We start from the raw sequence: 24,335 nt of genomic DNA on the forward strand, positions 1-24,335 counted from the left end.
GGTTATTTTAAGAATCTACTTCTGCTGTTAAACAGGTGATTTCACTATAATTAAAGTTTTTAAATGCAAATATAAAATTAAAATTATGCCTTTTTATAATCCTATGCATATTGGAAATAATGGCTTCAGGGGCTGTTGGAAGTGTTATCATCTGTGTTACACTGAGACCTGATCTCTCATTTGCTAAAATAATGACTCTATCAAACTAGACTTCATAGTCATTTAGGTAATTGGTAATTCTGTATAGGAAAGGGACTTGTTATATCAATTGTGGGAATGAATGAAACAGAAATGCTCACGTCTTTCACAAATATGTACTCTTGTTCGTGTTTAGAACTTGATGATTTTCTCTGTAAAGCCTTATCTAACTCCTCTGGGGTCAACTTTGGGGATGGATTTCAGAGATCCAGAGTTACAGCTCTTGACATATCTATCAAGCCTCTTTGACTAGAGACTTTCTTTTGTCAACCTTGGAGGATTTAGACTTGATATTACATTGTGTGGGGTCAGTTTACTTTACAACGTGTTGTAAATACTTCCCTGTCCTTATACTGAACAAGATCATAGATCCTTTCTACCTATAATAGTCTGTGACTTAGTTTCTTTTCTCGTGAACTCAGATAAGTGAAGCAGAAAACATCCATTTCTTGTGTTAGAGATAATGATAAGATTTTTATTAAATGACCTCTATTTCTACTTAAAGTCTGTGTCAGAGTAGATTTACCTTTCATAAAATCTTGATTGAAGTGTAAAAGAGAGGGAAAAATGCCAGAAATTAATATCCGAATGGCAGAACTTAATATCTCTCTATATCTGTCATATATAAAATGTTCAATTTATGCTTTCTCCTTTCTTCAATATCAATACAGTATTCTAAAAATATTTCTTAAAGTAGCGGCTGAGTTTATTTTATATCTGAAATTTAATAACAGTTCTCATTCTCCAGAAATAGGACTAATCCAAAATGGCAGGCAACTCAGAAATCATTTGTACTTAATTTTCGGATGCAGTTTTAGACAATCTGTTTAGATAGGAATGCATCTGATATTTTCTGCTTTTTTTTCTGAAAACAAAGTTATGAAAGCATAATAATAAGGACTGACCCAGGAAAAGCTAAAAGGCTGTTTAGTTCTGTACTGCTGGTCCATAACTTCATCTAGCCAAAGTCAGTAATCTGGTCTTTACAAATGCATGAGCTAGAATTTAAACAATATAAGTTATGGAAAAACAGAGTCATTGTATTGAAAACTTGAAATCAAAACGTTTAAATTTTATTTAATATATTAGCCAATCAAGTTTTAAACTTAAATGTTTAGTAATTTTTCTCTCTCACTGAGATTGTTATACATTGATCTCTCTGTCTTCTCACCTCCTCTGGCACCTATCTTCATTTTGTTTTTTACACATGCTCATTGTAATATATGTAAAACTGAGGAAGAAAGTAAAGTCCTCTGAATTTGACCTGATATCCATTCTGAGATAATAATTATCAACATTTTGATGACCATCCTTTTGCACTTCTCCTTATCTACATGTAAAGACATAAAAATTTATAATTTTAGGGGCTGGCCCGGTGGTGTAGTGGTTAAGTTGGCACGCTCCACTTCGGAAGCCCGGGGTTCGCAGGTTCAGATTCTGGGCGCGGACCTTTGCACCACTTATCAAGCCACGCTGTGGCGGGAGTCCCACATATAAAGTAAAGGAAGATGAGCATGGATGTGAGCTCAGGGCCCATCTTCCTCAGCAAACAGAGGAGGATTGGCAATACATGTTAGCTCAGGGCTAATCTTCCTCACCAAAAAAAATAGATAAATAAAAAATAAATTTAAAAAATCTATAATTTTAAAGAAATAAATTATATGTAAAGCTGTGGCCACTTTTTTTTTGCTTACTCTCCCTTTCCTTCCTACCAAGTACCTACTGTTAACAACCTGGTATATAGCTTTCCATACCCTTCTTGCTAAAAAGTTACAACTGTAAAAGTGGTCTTTTGTCCTTGTTTTACACAATTGAGATCATATGACTTAAATTATATATGGTTTTCTGCTCCTTGCTTTTCATATTTAACATCACGTTACTACCTCATTTCTTTTTCATTGTTTTATAACATCCCAGGGTATGGAATTACCATGTTTTGTTCAACTATTGAATTATTGATGGACAGTCACTTCTAATGTTTTGCTGCTTCAGACAAACAATGCTGCAGCAGGTATCCTTGTAGTAACACATATCCTTTTGTGCCAGATGCCTAGAGTGAAATTGCTGAACACAAGTATGTGTTGTTAATAGATGTTACTAGATATCTCTTCAGAAATACTCTAAGGGTTTTATTTGAACTAGTATTGTTTGCTGTTAGGAGTTGCGACCACCCTGTAATTTTGCCTGTCTGATGATTTATAATGATGCCTCACTGCTACATTGATTTGCATTTTCCTTTCTCTTGGTGCAGCACAAGAACTTTCCACACATCTTCAGCTACTTTAATTTGTTGCTCTGTGAATAGCCTGTTTATAGCTCTCATCCATTTTTCTATTAGGTGTTTTTTTGTATTTTGTTATTCGTTTGAATTATTATGGCTCATTTGGAAATTGTTTTACCATTGCTCTATTTAGAATAGTATTTGCTGTCGTTCTCATTAATTAGTCTTTATTATATCTAAGTGGGTTGCTATTATTTTGATATAACTTAGAGGTTTTATTAGGAAGGACTCCTGAATTTGATCAAATTTTCTTTCATTATCTATACATATGATTCTTTTTTCCTCTAATCTTTTTATGTTTCATATCGGTAGATTTTTTGAAATTTTATTGAAAATTTTGAAATTTTGAAAGTTGAAATTTTCTTGCATTCCTGAAACTATCATAGTATATAATTCGTTCAATATATTGCCAGATTCTATTTGTTAATATTTTATTTAGTATTTTTATGATTTTTTTCTTAGCATCTTTATTAGATATTAATTTTTAAGGTTTTCCTGATTTCACAAAATGAGCCATTATATCTGTGAGTCTGGAATAGTTTAAAATTGGAATGATCTGTTCTTTAAACGTTAGATTGAAATAATATGTAAAAGCTTTTTTTGATGCTGGGGTCTTTTAAAATGGCTGATCTTTTTATTTATTTATTATTTTTTTGTATTTGTTTTAAATTTTTTGTTTATTACAGTAACATTGGTTTATAACATTGCATAAATTTCAGGTGTCCATCATTATACTTCTATTTCTGCATAGATTACATCATGTTCACCACCAAAATACTAATTACAACCCATCACCACACACATGTGCCAAATTGTCCCTTTCGCCCTCCTCCTTCCCCTCTTCCTCTCTGGTAACCACCAATCCAATCTCTGTCTCTATGTGTTTGTTTATTGTTGTTATTATCTACTACTTAATGAAGGAAATCATACGGTATCTGACCTTCTCCCTCTGACTTATTTCACTTTGCATAATACCCTCAATGTCCATCCATGTTGTCACAAATGGCTGGATTTCATCGTTTCTTATGGCTGAGTAGTATTCCATTGTGTATGTATACCACATCCTCTTTATCCATTCGTCCCTTGATGGGCACTTAGGTTGCTTCCAAGTCTTGGCTATTGTGAATAACGCTGCAATGAACACAGGGGTGCATGTATCTTTACGCATTGGTGTTGTCAAGTTCTTTGGATAAATACCCAACAGTGGAATAGCTGGATCATATGGTAGTTCTATCCTTGATTTTTTGAGGAATCTCCATACAGTTTTCCATAGTGGCTGCACCAGTTTGCACTCCCACCAGCAGTGTATGAGAGTTCCCTTCTCTCCACATCCTCTCCAACACATGTTGTTTCCTGTCTTGTTAATTATAGCCATTCTGACGGGGGTGAGGTGATATCTCATTGTAGTTTTGATTTGCATTTCCCTGATAGTTAATGATTTTGAACATCTTTTCATGTGTCTGTTGGCCATCTGTATATCTTCTTTGGAGAAATGTCTGTTCAGGTCTTTTGCCCATTTTTTAATTGGGTTGGTAGTTTTTTTGTTGTAGAGATGCATGAGTTCTTTATATATTTTGGAGATTAAGCCCTTATCAGATGTATGGTTTGCAAATATGTTCTCCCAATTGTTAGGTTGTCTTTTCGTTTTGTTGATGGTTTCCTTTGCTGTGCAGAAGCTTTTTAGTTTGATGTAGTCCCATTTGCTTATTTTTTCTATTGTTTCTCTTGCCGGGTCACACATGGTGCTTGAAAATATGTTGCTAAGACCAATGTCGAAGAGCGTACTGCCTATGTTTTCTTCTAGAATTTTCATAGTTTCAGGTCTGACATTCAAGTCTTTAATCCATTTGGAGTTAATTTTTGTGTATGGTGTAAGGGAAGGGTCTACTTTCATTTTTTTGCATGTGGCTATCCAGTTTTCCCAACACCATTTGTTGAAGAGACTTTCTTTTCTCCATTGTATGTTCTTGGCTCATTTGTAAAAGATTAGCTGTCCATAGATGTGTGGGTTTATTTCTGGGCTTTCAATTCTATTCCATCGATCTGTGTGTCTGTTTTTGTGCCAGTCCCATGCTCTTTTGGTTACTATAGCTTTGTAGTATATTTTGAAATCAGGAAGTGTGATACCTCCAGCTTTGTTCTTTTTTCTCAGGATTCCTTTAGCTATTCGGAGTCTTTTGTTGTTCCATATGAATTTTAGTGTTCTTTGTTCTATTTCTGTGAAAAATGTTGTTGGAACTTTGATAGGGATTGCATTCAATCTATAGATTGCTTTAGGAAGTATGGACATCTTAACTATGTTAATTCTTCCAATCCAAGATCATGGAATATCTTTCCATTTCTTTGTGTCTTCTTCAATGTCTTTCAGAAATGTTTTATAGTTTTCTGTGTACAGCTCTTTCACCTCTTTGGTTAAGTTTATTCCTAGGTATTTTATTCTTTTTGTTGCAATTGTAAATGGGATGGTATTCTTAATTTCTCTTTCTGCTACTTCGTTGTTATTGTATAGAAATGCAACTGATTTTTGTATGTTGATTTTGTATCCTGCAACTTTACCATATTCGTTTATTACTTCTAAAAGTTTTCTGGTGGATTCTTTAGGGTTTTCTATATATAAAATCATGTCATCTGCAAATAGTGACAGTTTCACTTCTTCCTTTCCAATTTGGATCCCTTTTATTTCTTTCTCTTGCCTGATTGCTCTGGCTAGGACTTCCAGGACTATGTTAAATAGGAGTGGTGACAGTGGGCATCCTTGTCTGGTTCCTGTTCTTAGAGGGATAGCTTTCAGTTTTTCACCATTGAGGATGGTATTAGCTGTGGGTTTCTCATATATGGCCTTCATTATGTTGAGGTACTTTCCTTCTATACCCATTTTATTCAGAGTTTTTATCATAAATGGATGCTGTATCTTGTCAAATGCTTCCTCTGCATCTATTGAGATGATCACGTGATTTTTATTCTTTATTTTATTAATGTGGTGTATTACGTGGATTGATTTGTGAATGTTAAACCATCCCTGCATCCCTGGAATAAATCCCACTTGATCATGGTGTATAATCTTTTTAACGTATTGTTGTATGTGATTTGCTAGTATTTTGTTGAGGATTTTTGCATCGATGTTCATCAGTGATATTGGCCTGTAATTTTCTTTTTTTGTGTTGTCCTTGTCTGGTTTTGGTATCAGGGTAATGTCGGCTTCGTAGAATGAGTTAGGGAGCTCCCCCGCCCCCCCAATTTTTTGGAAGAGTTTTTGAAGGATAGGTATTAAGGCTTCTTTGAATGTTTGGTAGAATTCACCAGGGAAGCCGTCTGGTCCTGGACTTTTATTTTTGGGGAGGTTTTTGATTACTGTTTTGATCTCCTTACTGGTGATTGGTCTATTCAAATTCTCTACTTCTTCTTGATCCAGTTTTGGAAGGTTGTATGATTCTAAGATTTTATTCATTTCTTCCAGATTGTCGAATTGGTTGGCATATAGCTTTTCATAGTATTCTCTTATAATCTTTTGTATTTCTGAGGTGTCTGTTGCAATTTCTCCTCTTTCATTTCTGATTTTACTTATTTGTGCCTTCTCTCTTTTTTTCTTGGTGAGCCTAGCTAAAAGTTTGTCAGTTTTGTTTATCTTTTCAAAGAACCAGCTCTTGGTTTTATTAATTTTTTCTGTTGTTTTTTGGTCTCTATTTCATTTATTTCTGCTCTGATTTTTATTATTTCCCTTCTTCTACTGATTTTGTGCTTTGTTTGTTCTTCTTTTTCCAGTACCTTTAGGTGCATTGTTAGATTGTTTATTTGAGATTTTTCTTGTTTGTTGAGATAGGCCTGTATTGCTAAAGCAAACTTCCCTCTTAGAACGGCTTTTGCTGTATCCCATAAATTCTGACATGTCGTATTTTCATTTTCATTTGTTTCCAGGTATTTTTTGATTTCTTCGTTGACCCAGTTGTTGTTCAGTAGTATTTTGTTTAATCTCCACCTATTTGTGGCTTTTCTGATTTTCTTGCTATAGTTGATTTCTAGTTTCATACCATTGTGGTCAGAAAAGATGCTTTGTATTATTTCAATCTTCTTAAATTTATGGAGTCTTGTTTTGTGGCCTAATATGTGATCAATCCTGGAGAATGTTCCATGTGCATTTGAAAAAAACGTGTATTCTTCAGTTTTTGGATGGAATGCTCTGTATATATCTACTAGGTCCATCTGTTCTAGTGTGTCATTTAAGGCCAGTGTTTCCTTATTGATCTGTTTGGATGATCTATCTGTTGGTGTAAGTGGAGTGTTCAAGTCCCCTACTATTTTTGTGTTACTCTCTATTTTTGTTTTTATGTCTGTTAATAATTGCTTTATATATTTAGGTGCACCTACATTGGGTGCGTAGATATTTTCAAGTGTTATAGCCTCTTGAGGGATTGTTCCCTTGATCATTATGTAATGCCTTTCTTTGTCTCTTTTTACAGTTTTTGTTTTAAAGTCTATTTTGTCTGATATGAGTACTGCTACCCCAGCTTTCTTTTCATTGCCATTTGCGTGGAGTATCTTTCTCCATCCCTTCACTTTCAGTTTGTGAGTGTCTTTAGGTCTGAAGTGTGTCTCTTGTATGCAGCATATATATATGGGTCTTGTTTTTTTATCCAGTCAGCCACCCTATGCCTTTTAACTGGAGCATTTAGTCCATTGACGTTTAAAGTAGCTATTGATAAGTATGTACTTACTGCCATTTTTTAACTTTTTTTTCCTCAGTGTTTTAGTAGTCCTTCTCTGTTCCTTTCTTCTTCTATACAGAATTGATGGTCTCTTTAGTTTGACCTCTGTCTGAAATCTCTACTCTTTAACTCCGCTCCTCCCTCCTTTTATGTCTCTTTTTTGTGCATTTGTATCCATTACCCTCTTGTCATGGAAATAGATAATTTTTCCTATTTGTGGTCTTCTCTTTTCCCCTTAAATCAGTCCCTTTAACATTTCTTGCAATACTGGTTTCTTGGTGACAAACTCCTTTAATTTTTGCTTGTCTGGGAAATTTTTGATCTCTCCTTCCATTTTGAATGATAACCTTGCTGGGTAGAGTATTGTTGGCTGTAAGTTTTTTCCTTTTAGCACTTTAAATATATCATGCCACTCTCTTCTAGCCTGTAAGGTTTCTGCTGAGAAGTCAGCTGATAGCCTTATGGGGTTTCCTTTGTATGTAACTCGACTTTCTCTTGCGGCTTTTAGGATTCTCTCTTTATCTTTAATTCTGGACATTTTGATTATGATGTGTCTTGGTGTGGGCCTCTTTGGGTTTATCTTGTTTGGGGCTCTCTGTGCTTGCTGTACCTGGATGTCTGTTTCCTTCCTTAGGTTAGGGAAGTTTTCATCTATTATTTCTTGAAATAGATTCTCTGCCCCTTTGTCTCGCTCTTCTCCTTCCGGGACACCTATAACACGGATGTTAGTGCACTTGATGTTGTCCCAGAGGTCCCTTAGACTGTCCTCACTCTTTTTAATTCTTTTCTCTTTTACCTGTTCAGCTTGGGTAATTTCTTCTAGTCTTTCGTCCAGCTCACAGATGCGTTTTTCTGTATCCTGTACTCTGCTTTTGAGTCCCTCTAGTGAATTTTTCTTTTCCAGTATTGTATTTTTCGTTTCTGATTGGTTCTTTTTTATATCTTCCATTTTGTTGACATTCTCACTGAGTTCATCTATTCTTCTGCCCAGATTAGTGAGCATCCTTAACACTCTTTGTTTGAACTCTTTGTCAGGTACGTTGCTCATTTCTGTTTCACTTAGTTCCTTTTCTGGGGTTTTGTCCTGTTCCCTTACTTGGAATGTATTCCTTTGCCTCCTCATTTTGCCTCTTTCCCTGTGCTTGTGTCTACGTATTAGGTAGGTCAGCTACGTCTCCTGCTCTTGGATAGGTGACCTTATGTAAGTGATGCCTTAGGAGGCCTGCAGTGTGCTTCCCTCAGTTCTCAATGTTCCAGGGGTGACTCCTATGTGGGCTACGTGTGTCCTTCTGTTGTGGCCTGTTTGCTCTCCCTGTAGGTGCCCCGGGAGGCCGAGTAATGCTCCTGGCCAGCTGTTGTAATGCTCAGCTGCTTGTAGTTGTTGTGGGCCCTTCCGTCTGTTTATCAGGTGTGGGGAGCCCCAGCACAGTTGGCTGCAAGTTCTAATACCACATTTGTGTTGCAGTATTTCTTTTAAGTGAGTAGGCCCCCAGCGTGGCAGGTTGTTAGGCTCAGGGCCTTACAATTGCTATAAGTCTCCAGCCTTTAGGTCTCTTGTCAGCTCTCTGAGGATTGCAGCTGGGTGGTTCTGGCCTCAGGCACAGGAACACCCAATTGTTTCAAGCTTTGGAAGGTGGGGCAAACCCTCTATGTGGGTCTTTGAGAAGCACAACTCTTCTGCAGCTGACAAGCCCTGCCGCCCACAAGTCCACACACACAGTCAACACAGTCCTGCCCAGTGTGTGCCCCCCGACCTCCTGAAGCGGACCCAGTCTCTCCACAGTGGGAGCCCCACACACTCCACAACCGCCCCAGCTCTCCACCCGCTCCTGGTACACGCCCTGCCCCACTGAAGCCGGCTCAGTTGCCAGGCTGCAGAGAATCCAGTCACCAATCTATGCAGGCCCACAAGTTGCCTGAGGGCTTGTTGTTGGGTGGGGCCAGTCTCTAGGGTGGGCTGCCTGCCCTGGCTGAGCTGGATTAAATCGGTGCTCTAGCAGGTGGGGTAAACCCTGGGCTAGCAGGCCCCAGGGAGAACTCCAATGGCGTCCGTGTCAGCAGGCCCACACCAGGCCACAACAATGGCCACCGCCAATGTCCCAGTCCCTGGAGTGGTCTCACCTCTCACTGAGATGCACTCAGGGCCTATTAGGTGAGTCTCTTTTCACCAAAGCACTCTGCACCTTTCTTTCTGGTGATTTTAGGTTGCTTTCTGAAACGGGTGAGTTTGCGTGTGGGCCCTTTAAGATCCGGTTTTAATTTCTTTGTGAACCAGCTTTTCTGGGGGTACTCCCCAATGTTTTAGTAGCAGGCAAAGTCAGATATTATGCCACTCGTCTCGATTGTGCTGGGTCCACAAAATGCCCACAGCGGGGTCGCTCCCCTGCTCAGGGCCCTGCTCCCCCAGGGAGGGCTGCGTACCTTTGTGCTGCTCACGGGCGGCCGTGAGGCACTGCGGCTTGTGAAGGTGGCGTTTTTTCTCTCCAGAAGGGAGTTTCTGCCTCTTTTACCTCAATTAGGATTGTCCGTTGTTGCAGGAGTTCCTCTTATCCAGTTTTTAGTTCTGTCTCAGGGGTAATTGTTCCACGAGTAGTTGTAAATTGGCTGTGTCCGCGAGAGGAGGTGAGTTCAGAGTCTGCTTATGCCGCCGTCTTGACTTCCAATCTAAAATGGCTGATCTTTATTAAAGTTCTCAGGCTCTTCTAAGGTAATTGGTCTGGTCATGATTTCTAAGGTTAAATTTTATAATTTATGTTTTGCCAGGAAAACTTTTGTTTTTCTTTAGGTTTTCAGATTTGTTGCAGTGGCAGCAATTAATAGTTCCTTAACCATGCATCCATTCTCATTTTCTTGCCTAGCAACAGAACTCCTGTTTTTGGCACAGCCCTGCCCAAAACAGAAGACCATTTTCCTGCCACCCTTGCAGTCAGATATTATCAGGTGACAAGTCTTTGAGATGTAGGGGAAGCCTGCTTAAAAGGAGCTGCCTTTACTCCTTCTTTCGGTCTAAAACTCAGAAGTAGTGGCTGGAGCTCCAGCAGCCACCCTGTTTTAAAAATGACTTGAGGATGAAAGCCATGCACTGGGATGGCAGAGCAGAGTGTGGGTTGTGGATGACACTGTAGAGCTATCATAGCAGCGCTAGACTACCTACTTGGGGATCTTTTTTTTTTTTTTTGCATGAGAGAAAAATAAGCCTCCATTTTGCTTAAAATGCTGTTATTTTAGGTTGTTCTTTGATATGCAGCCTGTTCTTTGATATGAGCCTAGTCCTGACTAATACAGTAGCCAAAGAGTTACATTTAGTACAAGAATATTTATTCCTTGCTACCCAAATCTATTCAGTTCTTGAACTCAGATAATTAGAATTCAGACAGGATGTTCTGATAACTCAGAGTACCGTGCTATCAGAATCTGCTTGTTTCTAAGTTTGTGATAGTGAGAGCTTTATTAGAAAGTTTATCCTAATTGTTTTTGTTTTTACGTTTGGATTATTGAAGTTTAAAGAAATAATTGTTTTCCTTTCTTCCATAACTGTAGATTAGTTATTTCTTATATTGCCTATGTTTGTTCTCTTTCTTTTATTCATTAATTAATCTCCAAAAGACTTTATCAATTTTAGTAGTCTTCTAAAAGAATCAGCACTTGGATTGATGTTTTTTCTGTGTTCTCTTTGATTAATTTCTCCTTTTATCTTTGTCTCTCTTTCTGGTTTATTTTGGTTTATTTTATTGTTCTTTGTTCCCTAATTTCTTTAGATTAGAGCTAAGTTCACTAATGTTTTTATCTTTTACCAGTAACTGGATTTGTGGCTATTAATTTTCTCATAATTACAGTTTTAACTCTGACCCCATAGCTTCCTACTTTCATTTACTATCCGTGTAATTTTCAGTAAGAGGTGATTTCTTCTTTGCTCCGTGGAGAGTGTGCCAAGTATGTCAGTGCTTTTACAATCATTTTTTATTTCTAATTTTGTAGCATTGTGAACAGAGAATATAGCCTTTGTGTTTTGTATATTTAACAGTTGTTCAAATTGTGTGTATAGTCAAACACATGGTCACTTTTCATTTCTGTTTTGTAAACATAAGAAAAAATTAAGATTCTTCATTCAAGAGATGTAAGAATGGATGGAGATATGTATGTGTGTGCACTTATGTACAAATACAAACATAAAATACACACATGCTTGTAATTTCAGCTTATCTATATCTTTACTTACTTTATTCTAGTAGATTTGGCCAGTTCTAAGGGAGATGTATTGAAAACTACCACTTCACTAATCTCTTGAATTTCTAAGATTTTATATTATATAATTAGCTTCTGTCTCATTTGAATATGCAGGTTTATATCTGTTATATCTTCATAAATTACTTCTATTATTACATAATCTGTATTTCCAATATTAATATTGTCATCTGTTATCTTAACTTATCCATGTTTTCCTGGTATTTCTTCATTTGTCTGCTAAAGAGTACTTGTTTTAAGTAACATGTACATTTATTTTTAAAGCAAATCTGACAATCTCTTTTTTAATGAGAGGATTCAGATATTTCAAATTTTCTTTAACCTATTTTTTCTTACATTTTATGATTATTTTTACATTTTCTCTATTTTTCCTTATTTGTTAATTTTATCATGTTACCATTCACCTCTTTTTTTCTGCTTGTTAATTTTTGAGTTTTCCTATACTTTTACATTCAAATAATAGTTACTTTTTCTTTCTTGGCACTAACCATCAAGCATATTTTTCTGCCATTACGTAAAAACAAAATACCAACTGTTGCTCTCCCATTAAGATGCTTTATTCTTCTGCCTCTCCCCATAAGATGAGACTTTAAGAATGCTTTTCTTTCTCTGTACTACCTTCCCCATGGAACATTTAGAACACTTTTACATCTCTATTTCTCTGAATTCCTACATTTTATTGAGATAGTTAAGTATCTTTAATTCCATATTATTTACTGGCAGTATATTTCTTCTATTTCAAGAATCTATTTTTTTTTTTTTTGTGAGGAAGATCAGCTCTGAGCTAACATCCATGCCAATCCTCCTCTTTTTGCTGAGGAAGACCGGCCCTGAGCTAACATCTATTGCCAATCCTCCTCCTTTTTTTTACCCCCCTTTTTTCTTCCCAAAGCCCCAGTAGATAGTTGTTTGTCATAGTTGCACATCCTTCTAGTTGCTGTATGTGGGACGCCGCCTCAGCATGGCTGTGCAAGCGGTGCATCGGTGCCTGCCCAGTATCTGAACCCTGGCCGCCGGTAGCGGAGCGCGCGCACTTAACTGCTAAGCCTCGGGGCCGGCCCCTCAAGAATCTTTAATAGTCTCCTCATCAATATCTAATTAGATTTAATCATATTTAATCAATTATGGCAAAGTTCCTTTTTAAATTTTTTTTTTCTTTTCTAGTTTTATTAAGATATAATAGACATGTAGCACTGTTTAGGTTTAAGGTGAACATATATTGTGAAGTGATTACCACAATAAGTCTAGTTAACATCTGTCATCTCATGTAGATACAACAAAGAAGAAACATATTTTTAAAGTCTATTTTTAAATAGACTTTATTTTTTAGAGCAGTTTTAGATTCACAGCAGAATTGAACAGAAAGTACGGATTTCCCATGTACACCCTGCCCCCCGCATTTATAGCCTGTCCCATTGTCAACATCACCCACTAGAGTGGTACATTTGTTACAACTGATGAACCTATATTGACACATCATTATCACCCAGACCCATAGTTTACTTTAGGGTTCTCTCTTGGTATTGTACGTTCCATTGGTTTGGACAAATGTGTGATGACATGTATCCACCATTTAGGTGTTCCTATGTTGGATGCATAAATATTTACATTTATCAGTTTATACCATCAATCTTGTTGGATTGATCCTTTATCATTATGTAAGACCTTCTTTGTCTCTTATTACAGTTTTGGCTTAAAGTCTATTTTGTCTGATGTAAAGTATAGCTACCACTGTTTTCTTTTGGTTTCCGTTCGCATAGAATATCTTTTCCCATACCTTCACTTACAGTCTCTGTATGTCCTTACATCTGAAGTGAGTCTCTTGTAGGCAACATATAGTTGGCTCTTGTTTTTCCACTCAGCCACTCTATGTCTTTTGATTAGAGAATTTAGTCCATTTAAATTTAAAGTAATTATTCATAGATATGGACCTACTATTGCCATTTTGTTAATTGTTTTCTGGCTGTTTTGTACTTTCTTTGTGCATTACTTCTCTTACTCTCTTCCTTTGTGATTTGATGATTTTCTACTAAGATATGCTTAGATTCCTTTCTCTTTATTTTTTATGTACCTACTATACGTTTTTGCTTTGTGGTTTCCATGAGACTTCTATGAAATTTCTTATAGTTGGAAGAGTCTATTTTAAGTTGATAACAACTTAATCTAGAATGCTTACTAAAGCTCTACATTTTTACACTCTCACCCTTATTTTATATTTTTAATGTCACAATTTTCATTTCCTTGCCTTGTATATCCATTAACAGAATGTTGTAGTTATAGTTATATTTAATACTTCTGTCCTTTAACCTTCACACTATTTTACAAGTGATTTACCCACTACTATTAAAACATTTGAGTATTCTGAATTTACTTATATATTTACCTTTATCAGCGAGATTTATATTTTCATGTTTTCCTTTTGCTAATTAGCATTCTTTTATTTCAGCTTGAAGAAGACCCTTTAACATTTCTTGTAAGGCTGGTCTAGTGATTATGAATTCCTTCAACTTTTGCTTGTCTGGAAAACTCTAAAGAGTTCTCTCCTTCAATTCTGAATGACAACTTTGCTGTATAGAGTTTCTTGGTTGCCACATTTTTTTCTTTCAGCACTTTGAATATATCATGACACTCCTTTCTGGCCTGCAAAGTTTTTGCTGAAAAATCTGCTGACAGTCTTATAGGGGTTTTTATGTAATGTACCAGTTTATTTTCTCTTGTTACTTTTAAGAGTCTCTCCTTTTCTTTAACTTTTGACAATTTAATTATAGTGTGTCTCAGTGTGGGTCTCTATGGATTCATTATATATATATATAATGAATATATTCAATATATTCATTATATTGAATATAATGCCCCTTTCTCTCTCACTTCTCCTTCTGGGACTCCTATAATGCAAATATTCATCTGCTTGATGGTGTCTCATAAGTCCCTTAAGCTATCTTCCACTCTTTTTCATTCTTTTTCCTCTTTGATTGAATTAATTCCACTGCCCTGTCTTAAATTCTCTGATCCTTTCTTCTGCTTCATCTAGTCTGCTGTTGAACCTTTCTAATGTATTTTTCAGTTCCCTCATTATATTCTTCAGCTCTGTGATTTCTGTCTTGTACTTTTCTTATATTTTCTATCTCTTTGTTAAAATTCTCACTTTGTTCATGCATTGTTCTCCTGACCTCAACGAGCGACTTTATGACCATTAATTTGAACTCTTTGTCAGGTTAATCATTTATCTTGTTTCATTAAGGTTTGTTTCTGGAGTTTTATCTTTTCCTTTTGTTTGGAACATATTTCTTTATTTCTTCATTTTTCTTGATTCTCTGTGCTGATTTCTGCACTTTAGATAAAAGAGCCACTCTCCCAGTCTTGATGGAGCAGTCTTGTGTAGGAGATGAAACTTATCATTTAACCTGGCCCTAACTCTTGGTTGTCTCTCAAACCTTTGTGATTTTCTAAGCTGCTTTCTTTGTTCTTAATGTCTCCCAGTAGTTGAAGAGTGTGCCAAGACCTATTTCAATGTAGGTAATTTCTTATTCATCCGGTGTGTAGGAGTTGCTCATCTAGTTTCTAGATTTCTTTCAGAGGGAATTACTCCATGTGTAGCAGTAGATTCTTGTGTCCATGGAGGGAGCTGAGTTCAGGAGCCTCCTATGTTGCTATTTTGGACAAAACTCCTTGTATATCCTCTTTGGTGAGGTTAAGGTCTTTGGCCCATTTTTTAATCAGGATGTTTGTTTTCTTATTATTGAATTTTAAGAGTTCTTTGTATACTTCAAATAACAGGCCTTTATCTGATATGTCTTTTGCAAATATTTTCTCCCAGTCTGTGGCTTGTCTTTTCATTTTCTTGACAGTGTCTTTCAGAGAGCCGAAATTTTTAATTTCAGTGAAGGCCAGTTTTTCAGTTATATGGATTTTGCCTTTAGTATTGCATCTAAAAAGTCATTGCCAAACCCAAGCTCATCTAGATTTTCTCTTATGTTATCTTCAAGGAGTTTTAGAATTTTGCATTTTACATTTAGGTCTGTGATCCATTTTGAGTAAATTTTTGACAAGAGTGTAAGGTCTGTGTATAAATTCACTCTCTTGCATAAGAATATCCAATTCCAGCATCATTTGTTGAAAAGACTATATTTGTTCCATTTTATTGCCTTTTCCCTTTGTCAAACATATTTGACAATATAGTTAAATATATTTTTGTAAGTCTATTTTTTGGCTCTCTATTCTGTTCCATTAATCTATTTGTCTTTTCTTTTGCTAATACTACACTATCTTGATTACTGAAGCTGTATAGTAAGTCATGAAATCGGGTAGTGTCAATCCTCTGACATTGTTCTTCTCCTTTAATATTGTATTGGCTTATTCTGGTTCTTTTTTCTTTTTTTTTTTTTGTGAGAAAGATTAGCCCTGAGCTAACATCCGATGCCAATCCTTCTCCTTTTTGCTGAGGAAGATTGACCCTGGGCTAACATCTATGCCCGTCTTCCTCTACTTTATATGGGACACTGGGACACTGCCACAGCCTGGCTTGGCAAGCAGTGTGTTGGTGCGCGCCTGGGATCTGAACCTGCGAAACCCTGGCTGCCGTAGTGGAGTGCGCACAGTTAACTGCTCCGCCACCTGGCCAGCTCCTGGTTCTTTTTTTCATATAATGTAGAGTCAGTTTGTGGATATCCAGAAAATACCTTGCTGGGATTTTGATTGAGATTGTATTGAATGTATAAATCAAGTTGGAAGAACTGATATCTTGACAATATTGAGTCTTCCTATCCATGAACATGGAATATCTGTCCATTTGTTTAGTTCTTGTTTGATTTTGTTCATCAGGGTTTTGTAGTTTTTCTCATATAGATCTTGTACGTATTTTGTTAGCTTTATACCCAACTATTTTGTTTTTGGTGGGTGGTAATGTAAATGGCAATGTGTTTTAATTTTAAATTTTACTTGTTCATTGTTGGTCTATAGGAAAGTGGTTGACTTTGTGTATTAACCTTGTATCTTGAAACCTTGCTATAATCACTTTTAGTTCCAGGAGACTTTTTCTAGATTCTTTAGGATTTTCTACATAGATGATCATTTCATCTGTGAATAATAACTGTTTTATTTCTTGATTTTTATCCCTTTTACATCTTTTTCTTGTTTTATTGCATTAGCAGTGACTTTCAGTACTATGTTGAAAAGTAGTGGTGAGAGGGAACATCCTTGCCTTGTTCCTAATCTTAGTGGGAAAGCTTCTAGTTTCTCACCATTAAGTATAATGCTAGGTGTAGGATTTTTGTAGATATTCTTTATCAAGTTGAGGAAGCTCCCTCTATTCCTCATTTACTGAGAGTTTTTTTTTTTATCGTCAGTGAGTGTTGGATTTTGTCAAATGCCTTTTCTGCATCTATTGATATGATCATGTGATTTTTCTTCTTTAGTCTGTTGATGTGATGGATTACATTAATGATTTTGAATGTTGAACCAGCATTGGATACCTGGGATTAATTCCATTCGTCATGGTGTGTAATTCTTTTCATACCTTGTTGGATTCAATTTGCTATTTTTCTGGAGGGGAGGGAATTTTGTACCTGTGTTCAGGAGAAATATTGGTCTGTAATTTTATTTTCTTGTAATGTCTTTGTCTGGTTTTATATTTAGGTAATGCTGGCCTCATAGAATGAAGTAGACAGTATTCCCTTTGCTTATATCTTCTGTGAGAAATTGTAAAGAGATTGTATTGGTATAATTTCTTCCTAAAGTGTTTGGTAGAATTCACCAGTGAACCCATTTGGTCTGGTCCTTTACGTTTGAGAACTTTATTAATTATTGATTCCATTTCTGTAATACGTATAAGGGCTATTCAGATTTTCTATTTTTGTGTGTGAGGTTTGGCAGATTGTATCTTTAAAGGAATTGGTCTATTTCATCTATGTTATCACCTTTGTGGGCATTGAGTTGTTCCTGGTATTCCTTTATTATCCTTTTAATGTCTGTGGGATCTGTAGTGATGTTCTCTCTTTCATTTTTGATATTTGTAATTTGTGTCCTCTTATTTGTAAATTTTTAAAAATTATCCCGGTTAAAGTCTTACTGATTTTATTGATCCAAATTTTAAAAGAACGAACTTTTGCTTTCATTGATTTTTTTCTCCTCAGTTTCCCTGAATTCCATTTTACTGAGTTAAATATGCTTAATTCCAATTTATTATTGGCAATATGTTTCTTCTATTTCAAGAATCTTTAATAGTCTTCTCATAAATGTCTAATTAGATTTAACCATATTTAATCAATTCCAGCAAAGTTCATTTTTTGCCCCTATTTTCTCTTCTTCTACTTCAATTCAGATGTCTCTGTTCTAATTAATTTGCTACTTGGCTAGAGTTTAGTCCTGAGTTTATCACTTAGATAGGGTAATGTGAGAAATATATTTGCTTGTTTTGCATATTATAAATATTTTCCTTTATCTGTGGAAAAATAAAATAGTGGTTTTGAAGATGAATCTATATCTATCACCATATACTATGTGTCTAAATATTTAAAAGTTACGAATCAATCTAATTGTTACATGAAATATGTTCCATCCTCTACCTTGACAAATATCTTTCAAACAACTTGGATTGCCAGGTTCAAAATTAGAATGTGACTTTATAGAATTTCATATTGGAAAGTTGTGACAGCCTCCAGTACATCCCCATTTTCTCCCTGAACCCTAACTCCATGGTGAAGAGTCTCTCATACTTGTTTGTGGATACCCAGCCCTCACATCCGGCGTCAGGCTTAGGGGTGCACACACTCATAGAATGGTCTGACCTTAAGAAGATATACCCTGTAAGAGCCCACTCATATCTTGGAAGTAGTAGGTTTGAAACTGAGCAGGAAATTTTAAGGTTCTAGGGTGTGGACAAAGGCTCTGAGTGGACCTGCCCCTCTGTCCTCATGGACTCTGCCCTCCATGGAATTCATCTTAACTCTGCTGATGAAAATCCTGATTCTTTTTTTCTTAATAAGTCTCTGCTGTTCCTCCATTTGTCACCCAGATGATTGCCCCGGGGGTCCCTGTTGCTTTCTTGTCTTTGAGTTTGGAGCCTCCTAGGAATTGCTTGTATCTTTTGGAAAGTCCTCTCTTTCTTATGTTTTGAATTTTGGTTTTTCTCAACCAATCTTCCATTCATCTAATTCTGTTGAATTTCTGTTTTTTAGGATTCCTCAAAGTTTTGGCCCACTAATGTAATTCGTTATTTTCCAGTGTTGTTTTTGATGTATTTTTTTCCCCAAAAAATACATACTTTTTAAATTTCATGAAATTTTAGGCAAAAAGAAAAATTGAAGCATGGGAATTTTTTATTTTGATCTATCTTTCTTTATCTTTGTGTTCATTGCACTTTTCTACTGATAATAGGACACTTTTCTACTGATAATAGGACATTTTATTACATAAGTGAAAAGAATTTTTTTTTTTTCAGTTTGTTTTTAGCATCTCCCATGCCACCATGGCAGTTGGCCCTGCGGAAATCCAGGAGTTTATTCATTTATTCTATGAACATTTCTCCCATGTCTACTATAAGCAAAATCCTACACTAGGTACTATATAGGATGACTTGTACCTTACCAGAGAGGTTACAGTCCAGTAGTGGATGTGATAAATTCTGAAATGAATATACTACTAAAGGAAGATGTAATGTTGTGTGAGATGTTACAGTGATTCAAAGAGGGAGCAATTAGTTCTTCCTCTAAGAATCGGAGAAAGTCTCATGAAGGAAACAGTTTTTATGCTGGACTTGGAATTAGTGATGTGTGATCTTGTACAGATTGTAAATAATTATGGAGTTAGATAGTAGAAGGTATAGGTAGGAGGATAGTTTGAGAAAAACAAGTAGTTCATTTTCAGGGGAATATAGCATACATGGAGCAACAAAGGGAAATAAAAATTTAAAAGCTACCAGACTACATTTAATGGAAATGGAGAGTCTTTTAAAGTTTTGAGCTTATTTTTCAGTTGCTGTTTTTAGATGATAACCTAATATCAGTACATGGAATAGTTTGGGGTAGAGAGACTACTGCTGGGGTCCCTGCTAGGAACTGGGCATCTAGACTACCAGGGCTTGATGATAGGTTGGATGGCTACCAGACACAGAGTGGAAGGGTAGCATATGTAACGGGGAGCAAACCTTTCATTCTGAGCTGATCGTGTTACTCAGTAGGCTGCAACTTAATCATTTTGACAGGAAAAAAGAGCTAACAATAAAAAGTATTGATTTAAATTTTAAAAATGTTTGGCCATGTATGCTGGATATAACATTATTCACTCTATTATAAAAGTAAATAAGCATTTTGATGCTAAAGAGTCTTTCACTTTGCTGGTCAGTGTAAGTTGAGAAGAGCCTATTTGTTCCACAGAAAACATCAGAATCTCTACCCAAGTTGTTTTTTCCTTCATACAGCATATTCTTTATGATATCAGACATAGTAACAGGAAGAACATCTCCATCTGGTAATCATTACCTGTAGCTTGTATGTGTCTTCTGGAAGTTAACTTTTAATGTTAAACAAAGGAAGCTGATCAAAACCAGCTGTAAAACCTTTGCATAGTTCATATTTTATATAGTCAGCATTAGGTTACCATTCACATGACTGCATGTCTGAAGTTTAAAAAATAATAATAAGGTAAATCTTTTCCTTTTATTAAAATTAATGTAATCCTGATTTTATAGTTAACACAACTTTAATTGTTTCCCTGTTTGGCAGGAAAATTTAATGCAATTTACATCACTATGTATGTATGTTATACACCTTGGAGAAATAATGGCTCATTTGTTGGCTGTATGTGCCACAATTAATATATTTTGGATGCAGTCAAAATAAAAACAGTAAGTTGAACTATAATTTTATACTTTAAAATTATGGGTTTAGTAAATGTAGAAACTTGCCAGCTAAACATGTAACAGTCCATTAACTATATTATGTGAACTAATTATATAGATATTGAAAATTACTCTAGTAATACCCCCCCTTAACACATGGCATTTATTATAATCCTGGGTACATGCAAACATAGTAATTTTAGATCATTACTATTTGTGATAAGAAATGACTCAAAGAATTTTAAATCAAGAAGAGTTTCTTTTTCTTCCCTTAATTGAATTTAGAAGAATGATGAAATTTGGAAGAATCAGAACATTCTAGGCAGTGTTTTGAATACTGTTGGTACACTGTGTGTGTTAAATAATAATAGTTTCTTCTGCCTGGAACTTGCAGTTGTTATATAAATATCAATTTTGAAATCACAAGGAAGCACATGAATTTATAACAGCACATGCTTTTGAAAGATCTATAACAATGGTATTGAGGATGTGCTATCGTGAGATGAAATTTCGTAATGAGAAAATGCCCCAGATGATGTCATGACTCAGGCATAACAATCTAGGCAGAAGACAGTAAGCATTTCTCTCCTAAAGAAATATTTTGAAACTCAGTGGTTGTTTTGCAAGTGATTAACACTGTTTTGTTGGAAATGTTCTAGTCTGGAGAAGCCTAAGTATTGCTCACAAATACCATGTAGGCGGCAAAGCCCCGGACAGTTCTGACTGTCCAAGTGTAACACAATATCAAGTGTGACCGTATCTGGTATCAGTGCCAACTGTTGTAAGGTGCTTTTCTCAGTCTTTGGTTAATATTAAGCTTTAGGAAGCATTCTAAAGTGGACAAGTATGTAAATGTGAAGTAATTGATAGTAAACATTAATAATTTTTAAAATATGGTAATTTTAGTTTGCATTTCTGCAAATAGTGGCATATTCTGTTTTTACAGTTGTATGCTGAAAAGGCACTGAACCATGTTATCATCTGAGAATTGACAAGTATTCTTTAGGCGGGAGATTTAGAGAATGTTTTACCTTAATCATAGCATTTGTATTGGAACATTTAAGTCAATTTAAGATATGTTCATGTTTAACAAAAATAATTTAGAGCACCTAGCACATGCTGCAAACTCAGTATGTGTATGTTTATTAAATTATTTATTGTACAAAGAAGGCTTAGTTAGTTAAATTTAGCACTTTTTCTTATATATATAGAATATATATAAAAATATAAGCATGTATGTAATATATGTAAATATACATATTTGTATATATAAAATTAGCACCAAAAATGCCCCGATTTATAGTTGCTCAGTTCAGGGAGCTTTGACAATTCTACACTCCCATGTAGAAGGGAGTGTAGAGGAATAACATATCCATTGCTTTAGAGAAGTCTTCTTTCCAGTCACAACTTCCTCACTGCCCCCAGGTGATTTCTGTCACCATAGATTAGCTTGTCCATCCTTCGCTTTCATATAAATGAAATCAGAGAGTGTACTCTTTTGTGTCTAGCTTCCTTGAATTTGTTAGTCTTTTTATTTTATATGTTCTAGTGGCTATGGAGTGTTACCTCACTGTGGTTTTTATTTCTATTTTCTTAATGCCAAGTGATATTTAACACTTTTGTGTATGTGTGTGCTTTTATTGCCATTCATTCATCTCACTTTGTGATGTGTCTATTCAATTTTTTTGCCAATTTTTATTGGGGTTTTTGTACTTTCCATGTTTTGTCCAATAAATCTTTGTGTACCCCAAGGTCATGAAGATTCTCTCGTTAAGTTTTCTTCTGGTATTTTTATTGTTACGGATTTTATGCTTAAGTCTGTGATCCACATCAAATTAATTTTTATATATGGAATGTGATAAATATTGAAGCTTATTTTTTCTATCCACTTGTTTCTGCAACATTTGTTACCCAGGTTGCAGCCACTTTTTTGGGATTGGATAAAGGACCATGTGAGTTTTAAAGTTTTGTACAGTTCCTCAACATTTCTATTCTCCTAGCTCCTTTGAATTTAATTGTAGTTTGCCCACTAGTGAATCCACTAAACTATACCCACCGTAGCCTTTCAACAAGTTGGTGTCACCATGCATTCTAGTTTTTTATTCTCTTTCATAAAGTATACTCATAGACCACTTACTTCTGTTTGTCAGTATGGAGTGATCTTTGGTGAATTGCACCTTTGGTGAACTTCTAACTTACACCTCTCCTCACAATCTCACTTTGTCTGTTTCTCCTACTCTTCTCAAAGCTGAGTGTAAACACATGGACCACAGTACTTCACAAAACAAGCTATAAGATCTTAAGTATTTTCTAAAACTAGTTAACAGAGTTTTTAGAACGTGATACGCCTAACATATTATAAGTATGGTAGTGTAATGTAATGGTTGAAGCCCAATGGCTTTTCTGTATAAGATTTTTTAGGGTTCTGTGTTCATTTTAGGAACCCATTTTGATGACTGTCATCAGTGAAGTCATTAGAAGATTGATTTTTAGTTTTTCAAATTAAATAATCTATTTTGTTGAAGAGTCTATTTTCACCCCAGACTGACTTATAAACTAGAAGGCCTATTTATTAATTTGAGCTTTTTATGGGGGATGTCTTCGTTATGCTTTTTTTATATTTTCCAGCTTTCCATGATAAACATGTATTGCTTTGATAACCTGGAAAGAAAGAGTAGCCATTAACAATGTCCGAGAGTGGAATGTGTTCTTTAAACTTTTGACAATGCCAAATTAATTAACAGGATATATTTGAATATCAGGGTATATTGGTTAATGAATTTTGAAGTTAATATAAATAGAAGATGGAGGAAATTGAGCTTCTAGAATGCTTTCAGTTGGTGTGTTTAATTATATTGTTTGAACTATATAGATCTGTATATTTAAGTAATACTGCGTTTGGAATACCCACACATCTTCTCTGTAGATAATGGAGACTGTATGCCAAAGTATCAGCTAAAATGTTGTTTATAAGTATAGGTAATGGACGAAAAACAGACTGTAGGGGAAAAAGTAATTCCTTTCAAATTTGTATTTGGGGAAATAAACAGTAGTAGAGAGCGGCAGCACAGGGGAACAAATGATACTATTGTTTCATAGACTCTAAAATGATTTTTTTTAAGCTTTTTAACTTTCTTATATTTGAATGTGTAGTGACACAGCTGTTACTGCTTCAGTACTTCTGGTAAATTAGAGAGAGGGTCAGTACTCACATTTGAAGGGTGCTGGTCCATGTCTGGGATTAAAACCCAGGAAATGATTGTGGAGCAGCCGTGGTAACACAGAGAAACGTGAGTACCAATGACTGTGTCAAAGAGAGATTCAGAAGAGTCAGAATTCTGAGTTAGTGCTTCTCAAACTATTTCAAGTAAAGGTCCAGTTTTGTTTTTCATTGTTTCGGTGTTTTTTGTTTTTTTTTTTTTAACCTTCACCACCTTTATAAAATACAAAAAAAAAAGAATTATAGCAATATCAAAATGTTATAAAAGTTTCTAAACACTCTCATTTTCTGTTCTTATCTTGTTGATAATAGTTTATGGTTTGGCCCTGGTCATTGCCCACGTTTTGAGTGGCGCTGATAAGAAAGCATTCTATCAGTTTGATTGGCAGTATATTGTGTTTTTTTTTAGTGCTAAAATAATGGTGATCTTATACTTGATGGTGTTAGAAGTTTGATGAAATATTTGGTATATATTGCTTAATTTCTCTAAAAGCAGAGTTTCTGGAGTCAGACTGCCTAGTTAACCTTGGGGCAAGTCCTGTATCGTTTCTAAGCCTCAGTCTCCTCAGTATAAAATGGGGATAATATTAGTCCCTACCTCATAGCATTGTTGTGATGATTAAATAAGAAAACTCATGGAAATTGCTTGGCAGGACATAGTAAGAATGTCATATAAATTAAAGCATATTGTCATTCTTACTCAGACTTTTTATCTTAGGAACTCAACGACAGGCTACTGTGGAGAGATGATTAACATGCCAGGTCTGGTTGGGGAAGGTCACTGGAGCTTACCTCTTCTTATAGAGCTGGCTATCAAGGACCAATAAACTCAGCTTTAATTCGGGGAATACC

General features: G+C 35.5%; 1 protein-coding gene across 9 annotated transcripts in view; it reads left to right on the forward strand.

The window, feature by feature from the left end:
* The window catches only part of SUPT3H (SPT3 homolog, SAGA and STAGA complex component), a 534,834-nt gene that overhangs the window by 287,095 nt on the left and 223,404 nt on the right, over nucleotides 1-24,335 (forward strand). The gene's annotated exons all lie outside the window — the stretch shown is intronic.

This window comes from Diceros bicornis, chromosome 14 (assembly GCF_020826845.1).
Source record: "Diceros bicornis minor isolate mBicDic1 chromosome 14, mDicBic1.mat.cur, whole genome shotgun sequence".
Lineage (NCBI taxonomy): Eukaryota > Metazoa > Chordata > Mammalia > Perissodactyla > Rhinocerotidae > Diceros > Diceros bicornis.